Source organism: Furipterus horrens, unplaced genomic scaffold (assembly GCF_987537825.1).
Source record: "Furipterus horrens unplaced genomic scaffold, mFurHor1.1.pri manual_scaffold_2, whole genome shotgun sequence".
Taxonomy (NCBI): domain Eukaryota; kingdom Metazoa; phylum Chordata; class Mammalia; order Chiroptera; family Furipteridae; genus Furipterus; species Furipterus horrens.
The window spans coordinates 37,469,016-37,484,097 of record NW_028327172.1 but is presented as its reverse complement, the minus strand read 5'-3'; the positions used below and the strand labels follow the sequence as shown (position 1 = coordinate 37,484,097).

The 15,082-nt window shown below is 48.2% G+C and overlaps 1 protein-coding gene across 1 annotated transcript in view; it reads left to right on the top strand.

Annotated features, from left to right (window-relative positions):
* Nucleotides 1-15,082, top strand: part of MICAL2 (microtubule associated monooxygenase, calponin and LIM domain containing 2) — a 205,382-nt gene that overhangs the window by 24,918 nt on the left and 165,382 nt on the right. Inside the window, exon 2 of the mRNA XM_090264022.1 lies at nt 2,384-2,454. The gene's annotated coding sequence lies outside the window, so the exon portion shown is untranslated. The remainder of the gene's footprint in view (nt 1-2,383; nt 2,455-15,082) is intronic.

The following is a 15,082-nucleotide window of genomic DNA, read 5'->3' as shown; positions in this document are numbered from 1 at the left end:
TTTCTTCATTCCTCCTTTCATCAAATATTGATGAAATACCCAGTAGGTGCCAGGCCCTGTTCCAAGTGCTTGGGGTCCCTTAGTGAAGACCTGGCCTCTGTGGAGGTAGGCTTGGAGAACAACAGAGAGGAAGGTCCCAGTACCCCCAAATTGTCATGTTCCTTGAGATCCATGAGGCCACTCAAGCTCACAGAAAACCTTTCCTGCACCACCCGAGTCAGGCACACAGGGGCCTGGAGACCTCATGCTCCTCTGCTTGGGCCTGGCATGATGGTAGGTTCAAGAGAGGATTGGTTTGTTCATCCTGATTGATTACAAAGGGATACATTGTGTCAGGGAGTGAGCGTGGGCATGGACTCTGGACAGCTCAGCTGTGAGTCCCAGGCTGCTGTGGTCAGTGCTGAGTGAGTCTCCAGGTAAGGAGGCACTCAGTAGGCCTCAGTTCCCCCTCTGTGACATGACCTGACTACCTGACTCATCGGGTAGTATGGGAAGAGTGTGTGAAATAGCAAATCCTAACCACCCATCATAATGCCTGCACATGGATTAATCTCTCTCCTTCCTTAAAGGACTAACTAGTTTTGTGGATGTTTCTAAAAGTCAGGGCCCATGTAGGGGAAGCAGCTACAAGGGACCCTTGGTAAGGAAATCACCAATTAGGTTAAGCTTCTCATTTTACAGATGAGGAAACTGAAGCTCCTCTAGGGAAGAGTTGGTGCTGGGCCCTAGGACCTTCTGGTTTAGTGAAATTAAAGGGTGCTCAAAGCATGTTTGGCTGTTGGTCAGACAGAGGTATGAGCTGGTACTTGGAGTGGCTAAATCAGTATGCTCAGGCCTGTGTGGGAATCTGACTGGTGGTCAGCCCTTGTAGGCTGGTCCAGAAATGCCCACGCAGAACCTCAGAGAGTGCCCGCTTCTCTGCTACTGGTCTTAGCAGCGTCTCTGGGTAGGTAGGGATTTCTGTTTCTGAGACCTAGGGAGCATGGGGAGGTCCCTGGTTCTCAAACCTGGTAAGACCAATGGTAACAATTCTTTGCCATGATGTCCAGATCTCCTACCCACTCTACCCAGAAGCTTCTCTTGAGAAGCAGAGGAGAAGATAAGTGGAGACCTCAGCCTCTCTGACTTCTGGCTACAGGGGACTGACTACACAGAGCCTGCAGCTCAGGCGGATAGAATGTGGCTGAGGCGGGCCAGCCTGTTTGTCAGCTGCCATGGCTGGGGAGGTGTGGCTTGATAATGATGATGATGAGAGATGATGGCAGCTTCTGCCAAGGTGGCTGCCCTCAAAGGTTGCCAGGCCACTCACGGGGTGTGTGGACACATCACAGCTGCACCAGCACACCTCTTACCTGGGGCAAGTAAGACCCAGGTCCCAGTGCCGCCATGCCGTGGGGCCTGCTGCTGTCCAAGCCTGTGTTCCTGTCTGTGAGGAGCCACTGAGGCAAAGCAGATCTAGTCTTTAGAGTGCTCTTTCCATGCATGGCCAGAGCTCAGTAAAGAGTAGCTTCTCTCCCACGGATGATCTGAGAATTCTGAACAGTGAGTCCCAACCCCTGGGATTTAAATGCAGATCTTTGTGTATTAGAGAGAACACGTGTGTTTATGTGGTCACATAGGCCTGCTGCCCTGCTGAACAAGAGTGAGTGCATCCAAGAAGTATGGGTATTACCTCTTGCAGATCTCAAGTTGCACACCTGTGTTAGCTTCTGTCTTCTTGAGGCTACTTCTTTTGCACAGATTTAGAATTGGGAAAATAAGTCCTTAGAAATGCCTTGTGATTCTGGGCTCCCTTTTCCAAACAGGTGCAGAGGCATTTTCTGCAGAAGCAGGAGATGTAAACAAGTCATTTGGGTGGTCATCGGAAGCCAAAATAATAATTTGTTTAGGAATTCAACCATGATCAGTTGGCCCACCTGTATTATTTCCTGGTGTTTTTAGTGTTTTGGACCTTTGCATCTTAGGAAATGTGACACATTTCACATTGATGACTTGTTATGAGGTGTTTACATCAGCTGGATTTACTTTTATCATGTCCTAAGCTTAGAAATTCTGGCATTTTCTGTTTCTACTAAAGTTCCTAATAAAGCACATTTTCCCAGATCCATCTTACTTTCTTAGCAAGCCTTTCTGTAGAGGTGTGACAAGCCTTTAGGGTGCCCAGACAGTGACAGACAATAGAATTTGTTAGATGACCTCACAATTCTTTTCTTCACATGCCAGATTGGGAGCACAGAGCAAAATTCTCTGTCCATTTCCTCCTGTTGTTCAAGTGTTACAAAGGGGCAGAGTGCACAAGCATATGGGCTCCCTTGGTGGGGCGAAGATAGGAGGGTGTAATGTAAGCTAAAATAACATTCATGCTGGGCTCTTGTTTCCAAAGGAACATGGCAACCTGTGCGAGGCTCGTCCTGGAAGGAAGCAGCTTCAGTCACTGCGATGCCTAAGAATCAAGTGAGTAAGTCATAATGGTGGGTCTCCTTTATTGAGCCACTGAGTAGCTCCTGGGGGTCTGGCTTCAGGCTTTGGAAAGTGTAGGGTGCACTTGCACTCTTTCTACAAGCCCAAGTAGATGTGAACCCATTTGAAGAAACAATGGCTAGTGAAAGCTCTCTGTCTTTGCCTACAACCTGCACATAGCCTTCCCATGTTGTCATAGAGACTGAGATGTGTTGGGGTACATGAAAGACTTGTCTTACTCAGTGGACTTTGGGTGGGTGGGATCTCTGCCCCCTCTTTCCCTAAGTAAGACCAGCAGCTCAGCTGTCCTGACTCTGGTCCCAGCTCTGGCGATGCTCCAGTCTTCTGCTGGCCCTGCTTGGTGCCAAGGCAAGAATCTGGCTGGGCAGCTTCTGTAGGGAGTGCCGTCAGAGCACTGGAGACCATTTGTCCAAGATTTGAAAATGTGATTGCAGCATCTTCCTCTGCTTGGGTTTCATTCTGGGGAGAACAGACGGGTTTACATCTTTATGTAGGTTCAGCGGATCCATGGAGGCTTAAGGTCTAGAAGGCTAAGGTATAGGCAAAAATTAATAATGACGTGTTTTTCGCATAGTCACCCTCATGAACTGTTATTGGAAGAGCCTTCCCACTCTTTTCTCCAGCTCCACTCTGTCGCCCTGCTCTGTCCTTGGCAATGGTGCCAGAGACCTTCCTCGAAGACCTGACTCGCCCTCTGCTCTTGGCCTTCAAGGCCTCCTCCAGTCAGAACCTCAGCCTCACAGTCCAGCCTTGTTTTCTGCCTCCCCTCTTTGTCTGCCTTGGCTCCAGGCCACCAACTCCTGGCACAGAGCTCCACTTCTGGGACATGCTGTTCCCTCTGAGAAGCTACCTTCACTGCCCTGGGCAAAGGTGGTGCCTCCTCCTTCTCTGCAGTCCTATAGCACTTTGTTCAGACCTCAGGTACATCACCGGCTGAGGTAGGGTTTGTTCACTTGTCCATCTCACCCACCAGCTGTGAGTGCCTCAGGGCAAACACCTGTCCTCCAACCCTCCTATCTGAGCTGAAGAGCACCATCCCAGTGGCGCGGTACTGGGCACGTGGCAGGGGGTCAACAGCTGTTTGTTAACTCAAGGACTTGAGGTTTCTTCAGGGCTCATGACTGACAAAGTTCTATCTCAGTGTCTCATGGGAGCCTCGCACCCTGGGAAGGGAGGTCATACCATTCTCATTTATTTTATGGACATGGAGACTGAGGTCTGAGGAGTCAGCTAACGTGCCCCAGGCTGTAGCCTAAGAAGGACCAGGACCCACATCTGTGGGCCAGGCTAGTCTGGTTTCTGTAATACCAAATTTTATAATTAGAGAGAACCCAAGAGATAATTTAGAACAAACCCCTCATTACTGGGTAGGGAAACTGAGGCCTGGCCTGAAGATACTTTCTCAAGATTATGTAACTAACTGGTGCCAAATGGAGAATCAGATCACAGACTCTGGACTTCTAGCCTAGTAATCTTTCCACTTCTCCCTACCCCTACTCTGCCTCCCTCCTGTATATAGACACCAGAGAACATGCGGGGACCATCACTCTACATTGACAGGAGGGCGAGGAACTTAATGGGCACCCCAAGTTAGAGGGAATGTAGAAATGCATAAAGCTGGCCCTGCCCTCCAGGAGCTTCCCTGGAGATGTGAGACCAGGGCAGCGTCTTGGTAGAGGGAGGAGGGAGAGGAGAGGGTGAGGGGAGAGCCTCAGGGTTCAACCCATGAGGAGGGAGCCTGGTGGTGGCCCCAGGGGGGGCAGCAGGTGAGCACTTCTGGGCATGTAAAGGCTGGTCTGGTGGGCATAGAGGATCCATGGGGCTGAGGAGTCCATGTTGAGAATCCTGACCAGCCCAATGAGGAGGGGTTGACTGGACCAAGGAGAAAGTTACTCTAGCAATTCTGTCTCTTAGTATCTGAGCAAAGAGGGTCTGCTTAGCCATTCTGCTGTGGCCTGAGAATCCTTCCTGTTTCCTGGAGCCTGGAGAAACACAGTGTGGAGTATGTCCACAGAAGAGGGTCCGGCAATGGAGAGTGAATTTCATCATTGTCTGAAATGTGTAGGAGCTGGGAGGTGTGTGCATTTCTGGCGGGCTTATCTCTATTGTGCTCAAGTGAATTTCTGTTTTGTTGTTTCTGACTGACTTCACTTCCAGTTGGTCTCCCCTGCCCCTTGAACCTCAGGGCTCTCCTGGGTCACTTGCTCAGTCAGGCTTGATACAGGGCTGGGTAGGTGCTAGCTACTCTTTCCATTTTTATTCTGCCCCTTCTTGGGCATACAGACTGAGGGGCTGGGACTGACCGCAGACTCCATCCCAACTGGCAGGTTGAAACATACAATTTGCCCAAATTACAGAGAATGTGATGTTTTCCTAATAGGTACCTTGGATTATTTTCCAAAACATGAGCAGGTTATAAACATCTAAACTTCTAGGGCAGGGAAAGTGTGCGGTGTTACATCATTATTGTTTACAGCTTAGGTTTATGTTGCAATTTACATTTATAAATATCATTTCATCTCATAACAAGGCAAGTAGATTTACTCCCATTTCACAGGTGAGAAATTGGACTTAGGCTGTAACCTGCCCAGGGTAAGGTAGCTGCCTAAGGCCTGAGATGGCACATAGCTCAGGCCTCCTGTTTATAAATTCAATGCTTTTTCTATTCTACTATGCCCCAACAGTATGTAAATCCCTGGAGGGTGCAGGACCTAAGAGGAGCTCAATAAATATTTGTTGAATGAGTGAACTTCGGCTGTTTTATTTCCTTTTTTTTTTCTTTTGCCACACTTAACCATAAATGGATCCTCTTTGGCAGCAAGGGGACACTACTCTGTGAAGTATTTAAATTTCTTGCTACGATAAGGAACTGGTGAGTTCTCTTCTCACCCAGCCTTACCTCCTGGAACTAGGTCATGTACACTAAATAATTAATTTCTTGAATCTTTTACTCAGAGCTTTTTGCTCCTGAGGCTGAGATGATCCATCCGAACATTGATCGTTTTTTTCTTTTAATGTTTACTTGATTGTAGAGAGCAAGGAAGGTTGGGGGGGGGGGTTGAGAGAAAGTGTGACAGAAACATCAATTTGTTGTTCCCCTTATTTTGCATTCATTGGTTGCTTCTTATATGTGCCCTGATCAGGAATCAAACCCACAACCTTGGCATATGGGGACGACACTAACCAATTGAGCTACCTAGCCAGGGCCAACATTGATCTTGAAAAGCCCCTGACAGAGGCGGACCATCTTGCTTGTTGCCATAAACCTTCAAATGACCCATCTAACTGCCCATAATGGATACTCTCGGCCTAATTAGGTCAGACATCTAGTAGGTTAATTTGATCCCCTCCTGCCGTTCTTCCCCACCAGCCTCTTCCAGATGGAGGAGGAGGATCGCGTGGGTTATCTTAGATAGTTATGGTTTTGTAGGTACAGGGAAACCTACCTCTCCCTTCTCACTGACCTCTGCACTCCCCAAGATTGTGTGGTGAGGGCTAGAGAAAGAGCAAGTGGACCTTGCTGGGTTGGGAAGGAATGCATGGGGTCAGGGAGGCAGTTATCAAAATATCTCCTGAGCCTGCTTTTTCCCTAAGTGACACTTAGGTCATGTTGCTTAGAATCTGCAGGGATCCAGCTGGCCTCTTTAGAGTAGCCTAATTAGATTCTGGAGGTCAGCAGAGTGGAAAAAAGAGTCGGCTGAGACCAGAGACCCACCTTCTAGTGTTGGTTGTTCACAGCTTAGCTGCACAGCCTTGGGCCAGTCACAGAACTTTGCCTGCCCTCAGATTTGTTATTAAGGAAATAAGAGGGGGCATAGAGGGTTGTGGCATCTTAAAGGAGCCTCTTGGGCTTCTGCGGTTCTCCAAGCCCACTCTGGTCTCATGATTAGCTCAGTCTTCTCCCATCTTCTCCCTGCGGCCTCCTCCTGTGGCCGGAGCTTACTTCTGTAAACACTTTCCTCCTTGCCTTTGTACCTTTGCCACCTCTGCCCTAATCCACCCTCAGGCCAGAGCAGATAAGACCTCCTTTGCTGTCCTAGTCTCCTGCCGAGTAGCATGGGGAAAGGTCTGACATTTACATAGAGTTAGGAACCAGTGGGTTATGGGTTGTTATAGGAGGAAAGTGGGAAAAATCCTTGAATGGAAAGAAGCCAGCCCAGAGGGTCAGGGGTTGTAGGTATTGATATGCGAATGTCCAAACCTATAGAGAATTATTATAAAAATTTATTTGAGCCAAATAGAGGATATGCCTGGAAGCAAGATCTCAACAGACTGAGATAAATGCTTCCAGGAAATGACAGTTTACTGCTTCTTTTATGCATTTGGAATTAAGGAGGGAACATAAGCAGGATTACATGAAGATGGGAGGAGGGAAAGGCAAGGGTGGGGGGCGGTGCTTGACAACAGGATAGTTAAGACTGTGCTCTCTTGCAGGTGGTCACGCTTTAGAAGGAGGGGTCTGAAAAGAGGCATTTCAGAGGGGTGCTAGCCTAGATGCAGAGGAACAATGGACAGGGCTTGCTTAAGGCAAAGAGAAGCCTTTTCCTAAAAAAATTATATGCCTGGGATGTGACTGCCCATCATGACCTCCCCAGTTAGGAATTTATGATCAGGTCACTCCTGTGTGGTTATTTTCTGTAGAATCCCTGTTCATCCACACTGGGACATCCAAGCTCTCGATGCCCCAGGTACCTGGACTCTGTTGAGTTGCTTGACCAGAGGGTACTAGGTAAGTTCTTAATAATATGGCCCCAAGTTTATCCTCCTCTTCCCTGGCCAGGCATTGTGCTCATGGGTGACCAGACAGTGGAGCAAAAAAGGTCATCATGTTGGTAGAAGGCTGCTCAGTGGGAGCTAAAAGATATCTCCCACAGACAATGACACAGAAAGGGGTAGGGAAAGGAGATCTGGCTCCAGGACTTAGGAGCTTGGAACATTAAAGCTGGAAAGAATTTACAGATCATCCAACTCTCCTATTTTATGGGTAAAGAAACCGAGGTCCAGAGACATGACTTAGTCAAACCCTAAAGCAAGCTAGTGGTGGAACTGAGATGGCAGCCCAGGCTCCTGATCCCCAACCAGAATTATAAACACCATGTGAATGGCTCATTCCCCCGTACCAAGGCGCCTCCTCACGTGGGTTCAGCCACCACATTCTTTGCTCCTCTCTTTGACCCTGAGCTTGATTGTCTTAGGTGCTAGCAGGGCCCCACCTGCTTCTACCTCCTTGTTTATTGAGGCCTAATAAAAGTTGGGTGCAACATCAGAGACAGGCTGAGGCTTCTGGTGGGCAGGCTGTCTGACTTGTACTTGGTGACCTAACACTGTTGAGTCAGCATTGTTCTGCTTTAAGGTACGACTTGGGGTGAAAGATTAATTCCAGACAGGAAATGAAGGAGGGGACAGCCCAGTCTCAGCAGTAGTGGCCTCTTGTGGGTTTGTCATTCAGATAAAAATCACCTCTGTTGCTAAGCAGGCCTCCTTCTGAGACCCTCAAGCTAAGGGTGTGCATTGTGTGTATCCAGCACTGTCTCTTGCCCTGAGAGAGGGCTCTTTGGGGTACAGGCTGGCCATCTCATCACTGGGTTGGTGGCATGTGAACCAGACAGAAAGCAGTCCCTTTTCTCAGTAGGACTCCATTTGGCTCAGCACTTTCTACTGAGCTCAAGGAAAATGGATCTTGAGCCCTTTCCACTGGGCAGACGCTGGATTTACCTGTTTTTCCTTGTTTGTTCCTCACAGTAGCCCTCTGAGAGGTGGGCATGGCTATTTATTGTGCTCAAGAGAAAATTGAGGCAGATACAGGTTAAATAACTTGTCCACGTCTCGCAAGATGCAGGGTGTCTCACTCCAAAGCCTTTCTCATTCCGCAGAGAAGGGAGGGCTGGAGCTAAGTGGGCCGGGCATTGACTGAGTCAGGAAGCATTTATTACGAGATTTTCAAGTGCCAGGCTCTGGGCTTGGTTGTGGGGATGCAAGGGTGAATAAGATCTAGTCCCTTCATTCCCAGGAGCTTGTGGCCCTACTGGCAGGACAGATGTGTACAGGGTCACAGTCGTTGTTCTAAGCATTGTCATAGAGAGACACATGCAGTGTTCTGGAAGCACTGAGAAGAGTGCACGTCACGCAGGAGACAGTGCACCAAGCAGGAACTGTGTGACCTGGGGATTAAAGGATGAGTAGGACATCGCAAAGCAGAGAAGGGGGCAGAGGGTCTTCCAAGTAAAAGGTATGGTGGTGCAGAAAGGCTCGATTCAATATTCAGAAGTAAGGTGGAGTTATGTCCATGTTTTCTTCTCAGCAGAGGGTGCCAGGCATGGTAAGGAGTAGTAAGTTCAGTTGCGAGATAAGCTGGGGTAGGAGGAGGGGGGTTTGGAACCTGGCCGTCAAAGTCCTTCTAAAATGCTAATTATGTGCCAGTCCTTGAAAGAAAGATCAGTTGAGACCAGCCAAGATCCTCCAGATAGAATTCTCTAGGCACCCGAAGTACCTTTCCCCATAGAAATGTGGGTGGGGCTTGTTTTCAGACAGTTTGTATTCATTTTTCACTTTGTGTGTCTCACGTATCAGTGGATGTGTTTATTGATGGCTAAGGCATCAGACTGAAACAGACCATGCTGCCAGTTCATATTTAAAATGTCTCAGATTCCTCTTGCCAAATAAGCTGATAGCAAACACCCTTGTGAGTTCATGTGCAGACTGTCTCTCCAGGGAGGGGTTTGCGTTCCAGACAGAGTCACACAATAATTCTGTAGGAGCCAGGGGTGTGGGGTGAGAAGGCTACTTGAAAATAAAGACCAATGAAAGATATAGTTGTTGTTAAGGATGATATTTGCAAGGCAGAAGTATCCAGGAAGTAGATTATTTGCCATAAGAGTAAGCCAGAATCTTTAAAGATCTCAACTCTTCAGAGTAGGAGGAATAATGGTGGAGAGAGAGCCCTTCAGAAACTCTGGTCTTTCTCCTCTTTAATGAATTCCTTGCTGAGGTCTGCCCCAGGAAATTAGTTTTGGAAACTGAGCTTTGAGTCTGACTTGTCCTTTGAGTCAGTTTTGAAACTGAGCTTGAAGAGGAGAGCAACAAAGAACTAGAGAGTGATTTAAAGTCAAAGGCCTCTTGGTCTTGTATCAGTCCATCTCTTGTAGCCCCTGGGTTTCATTGCTTTTGGGACAGCTCCTGCTTATTTTAGTGAATGTGTTTTTCAAAATATAAGCCCAAACACCAAGAGGAGAACTCAGCATCTTTATTCAGCCAATGCCTATTTATTACATATGCGCAGTGGGAGGTTGTCTCCCTAACCTTGACAGAAAACTTACCAGCTCCGTCACACCTTCTATGGTCCTCTCCCCTGGGACTGCTTTTATTTTTTGAGGTTTGGGGCAGTGAGGGGCATTTTGACCCACTGAATGGGGCAATGGCCAAGGCAGTCACTGGTCCTAGAGTGCTTGTTCAAGCATCTCTATGCTCACGGGAACATGGCTTTGAGTGTTGCCTGGAGAGCTGGCATCTTTCTCCTCTGACCTCTGCTGCCCTCGCCCTCCATTCCAGCCTCAGGGCCACCACCACTAGGCCAGTGTTACAGGACTGTCAACCCCAGGCTTATACGCCTTGTCCTGGAATGTGAAGTGCAACCTGTCAAGCCAGCCATCTCCCCAGAAGTGAGTTCAGTGGTGGAGTGTATTTTAGGGACTGGTTCTGCCATCTCTTATCAGAAAGGCCTTTCTGTATTTACTGTCTGGAATCTTAATTGCTTTCACAGAGCTTTTGGGAAAGTAGTTCCAGGAGACTTCAGTTCCTCTGTGCAATAAGGAAGTGCCTCAAACAGCCCTTCTCTCTCACTTTTGCTCAGACCTCTGAACGGCCTCCAGATACCAGCATATTTGACATGGGCAGAGACTCCCCCTGGGCGGGTCCTGGTGAGGTGAAAGCAGGTTTCCCAGACAGAGCTGTCTCGCCCTGTCGGTCTCTGGCCTGCTCACTCCCGTGTTGGACCTGAAAACCGTTAAGCTGTGTTCGTTTAGTGCATTGCCCGGCACGTGGTGATCAGTATGCGTGGGATGAATAAATGAAGAAATAAATAATCAGCAGAAGAAAAGCAGAACCGAACAGGTCCCAGGCTGAGCTGCTTGCGTGCTGTCCAGGATCTGGCCTGCACCCGGGAAAGCCCCCTGTGGTCCTTGGTTCAAAGGGAGTTATAGATCACCCGTCTCCTAGGCTGAGGCCTATAGGGAGGGCCACATCCAGAAAATTCTCCTCCTCAAGACTGAGGCCTGTTTTGGGGACTTAAAACAAACACACAAGTAAACAACAATAACATCAGCAAATCACTGGGATTGTGGTCCAAATGAAAGCAGGGTCAAGTCCATTCTGCAGGATATGCTGGCTTGCCCCCCGCCCCCCAATGAGTATCCCATGCTTGCGCATGTCTCCTAAGAAACCCCTGATGGGTGTTCTTGCTCTGCCATGCTGCTTCTCTGTGGAATAGGGGATTTTATATCAAAATCATAGATCCTGGCTTCCCAAGTATGTTCACACATTGATAGGCTTTGAACCTGAGGCTTTTCTGACCCATGCAGGTACACCTAGCTGCTCATGCAGGCCCTTGTGCAGAGGCTGGGGTGAGGGGCATGGCCGGTGGGACTGCTGGCTTGTGGGTGGATGGTTTATTGGAAGGAATGGGTAAGCATTTCCCCTTCTGCCTTGGGCACCCGACACAGAGGCCCACCGACTGCTGAGATCCAGGGAAGTATTATTTACATTGCTGATAACATTAATAACAACATAAACAACAAAGCCTGGATAATTGCATATCAGGAAGTTAATCCTGAAATGAAAGGTCTAAAATTCAAAGGATAAATTTGGAAGTCTTATAAGTGAACTCTAATGGTGGTGCAATGTAAGCTGTTCTGTGCCTCCTGAAACAAATTTTTACCAATAAACAATTATTCATTCAATCAACTTGTACTAACTACTGACTAGGAACACACAATACACTTGCACTGAAATTATAAAGATAAAAATCAATGGACAACTTATTAATGGACGAATTAGTCAAAAAGAGACATAGTATGAAAAGTTGAATTATTTGTATCTTAAATATTGATTGAATACCAACTGCTCACCCAGAACTGAGCTGAGTACTGTCCAGACAAAACTAATGCACAAAAAAATGGGTTGGATTTGAAGCTAAATGAAGTGCCAAATAGTCTTGATTTATGCCCTGTGCGACCCCCATGTTATAACTTTGTGTCCCCACCAGATGGTAATTTCTCAGAAGCTGAGGAGACAGAGTTTGTTCACCTGGTTTCCATAGTGCTGTGCAAGGTCCTGGGTCCAATGTAGGTTCTCAGTAAAAGCAATGAATGGAATTGAATGGGTCAGTAATTTTCAAACCTGGCTGGTCCACAGAGTTCCCTGGGGAGTTAAAGACATTTTCCCCTTGGCCCCCAGGCTACAGATATTCTGTTTGGGAGTGAACCTAGGAAGTATCTTTTTGGACACTTCTGGTGCATCTGCTGTAGAGCCAGACTTGGTGACGTCTGGCATAGATTCTAGGAGTTAGACCAATGTGTGGGAAAAAGGGTCAGGAAGAGATGGGGTAGCTTTGTGCCTGAGAATGCCAGCTCATTCCTTAGGAGCCAGCTCTGGTGCCGCTTCTGTGAGCTGCTCTGTAGGCTGTCAGGCATGCCATGTCCCGCCTCTGAGTCCACACACCTTGGTGCCCACTCCTGCTGCAGTTCTTATGGGAAATTGTTTGAATTAGACTCCTTGAATAGACTGCGATGCTCTTATGGGAGATAGAACATAGTAGTCTTCAATTAGTACAGTGGGCCCTGATGTTGCTTCAGAGGATGTGCAAGATTTGAGTGGGGTGGGAGAAGGAAGGCAGACACCGCATGTGGAGCATGAGTGGGCAGCCCCAAGGGTTTCCAAATACCTTGGGGAATTGACCTATCAAGGACATGGGGCTGCTGGGGGAGACTGATGAGCCCAAGAAGGGAGTCCCGACTTCTGCTGTGGGGTGCAGGGAGCCCTGAGAGCTTTGTGAGCATGATGAAGGTGGTGCCAAAGAAACGGGAAGTGGATGATGGGAAGTGGAGACTAGTTAGGAGGCTCCTGCAGTAATTCTGGTGGTGGTGAGAGACAAAGGGCAGTCCCAATTCAAGCCACCACATAGCCTGAATTTTGAGCTGTTCTTGATTAGCTTTCACCCACAGGCAGTTATTGAGCATCCACCATTGCTAGAGGCACAGGTGCCAGGCCCTGGGACATGCAACCTCTGGCATCAGAAAGCTCACAGTGTGGTGAGGCAGGCAGGCCCATACGTAGATCCATGCAGTAGTATGTATTAACCCATGATGGGTAGCTCCATGGAATGCATTGTGGGAAAGAGGGGTGAGGGGAGGCCAGGGTGGGACTTCAAAGAAGAACAGTGCAGCCAAGAATACTACCTAACCAGGCGTCATTGTGCTTCATCCTCGTGTAATCCAGCAGGGTCAGAACTATTATTATATCCCCATTTTATGGATGAGGAAACTGAGGTTCAAAGAGGTTAGGTAACTCATCCAGCTCACATACCTAGTAAGTGGCAGGTCAGGTTTACAGCCACTTTGCGTGACTTCAGAAACCAAAGCGGGATCCCTGACACTCTGTCACCTTTGATGTTTCATGTCTAAAGCCAACTGGGATTTCACCAACTGAACAGAGTGGCTGAGCATTCCGCACGAGCAAAGGCACAGGGAGGGAGGCGTGAAGGAGTTGGGTTTATCGGAGAGCTGCGCCTGGCTCAGTAAGTCTTAAGTTGGAGGGGTGGGTGGAGTGGGGAGAGGGCAGGCTGGAGAGCAGGGAAGAGGTGAATCATGGTGGATTTTGTTTGCTTTACTGAGATGTTTGGACTCCACCCTGAAGGTTGTCTGGGAGCTGTTGAAGGATTTGAAACAGGAATGGAACCTGACCAAGTGTGCATTTTTGAGATACAGGTCTCCCTGGCTGCAGCTTGAGGAACAGGCTGGTGGATTGGAGGGACGTGATCTGGAAGCAGGAAAGGCATTTATGGGATTTAGAGAGTTCCAGGTGAGAGCAAGAAGGGAGGACAGGGCGGGAGGCAGGTAGTGGATGGGATTACTGAGGAGGCAGGACTTGGCGGCTGGCTGGCTCTGTGAGATGAGGGAAAGGGGTCAGAGAAAGTGGCTCCAAGGGTTTGGCTGAGGTTGGGGATGTGAGGGAGGAACAGATGGGGGGAAAGGTAAATGGACTGCATGTGAGGTCTATAAAAGGAAATATGTAACTGGCAGTTGATATGAGGGCCTGGAACGCAGCAGGGAGATATTCATGGAGGGATTGCTTGGGGGGTGTCGGGACATAGAGGCCGGTTGAACTGTATCCGGATTTAGGCCCTTGAGGGCGAGAGGAGGTGAAGATCGGCACCTTGGGACACAGCAGAAGCTCAGGGGGTAGGCAGAGAGAGACAAGCTGGCAAAGGCTGACACTGGGCAGAGACCAGAGCAAGATAAGGTCCCATAACTGATGACTGGATTTAGCAACAGGGAGTTGGTGGTGACCTTGGGCATGATGCCTGTGGTGGCCTGTGTGTGTGAGTGGAAGTGAGATTGTGGTGGGTTGAAAGGTAACTGGAAGTGGAAAGAAAAGGAGGGAGCATACTATTTTGTTTTCTCCAGTAAAAACAATTATAGCTCTAACTGTGGTTAAATTTGTGCACAGTTTTAAGAATGACTTCACATTGGTAAATTCACAAATCAGAGAAAACCCAAAACTTCCGTCAGACAGTGAATCCCCCTCTTCTTTTTTTCTTTTTTTAATCCTCACTTGAGGACATTTTTTTATTGCTTTTGGAGAGAGGAAGGTAGAGAGAGAAACATCAATACAAGAGAGGAGCATTGATTGGTTGCCTCTTGTATGTACCTGAACCAGGAATTGAACCCACAACCCAGGTATGTGCCGTGACTGGGATTTAAATCTGCAACCCTTTAGTTATGGGACAACACTCTAGTCAACTGTGCCACACTGTCCAGGGTCTTTTAAAAAATATTTAATTTGAAAAATGTGGCCACTTGGCACAATTCTTCAAAATTGGAGGCAGGGGGTGGTGTTTTTGGAAGACAGATTCATGAGACACAGCTGGACTGTGAGTGTCCCAAGTTCATTGCTCTTCGGCCGTCCCGGCTTCTATGTGCAGTGCTGTGTGCAGAGAGAGCAGGTGTCATTGAGAAATCCTTTTCAAGTTCACTTTGCCATGACTTCTATACCTCCTCCCAGCATCCCTCGCTATCCTCCTAATTACTAGAGTTCAAGTCCCTGAAGCCTAATTTCAGCAAGTCAGGAGTTGTAGCGCCATCCTGATACAAAGGTTCACCTGGGAAGTGACTTGAAGGGTGTGCTGGGCAAAGTCTTGGTGGAAATAAGCTTTTACCTGCCCCATGTCGGCATAGGGTTGACTAAGGGGAGAATGAGGCACCCTCACCATCCATGTGGAAATGCCCCAACTTCCACTTTGGTTTGGCTTGGGATATCTCAGGGCAGTGGGAATTGTCCCCAGGGCAGTGTGCCAGAACGACACTTAATGACACATCTGTGAGCCTGA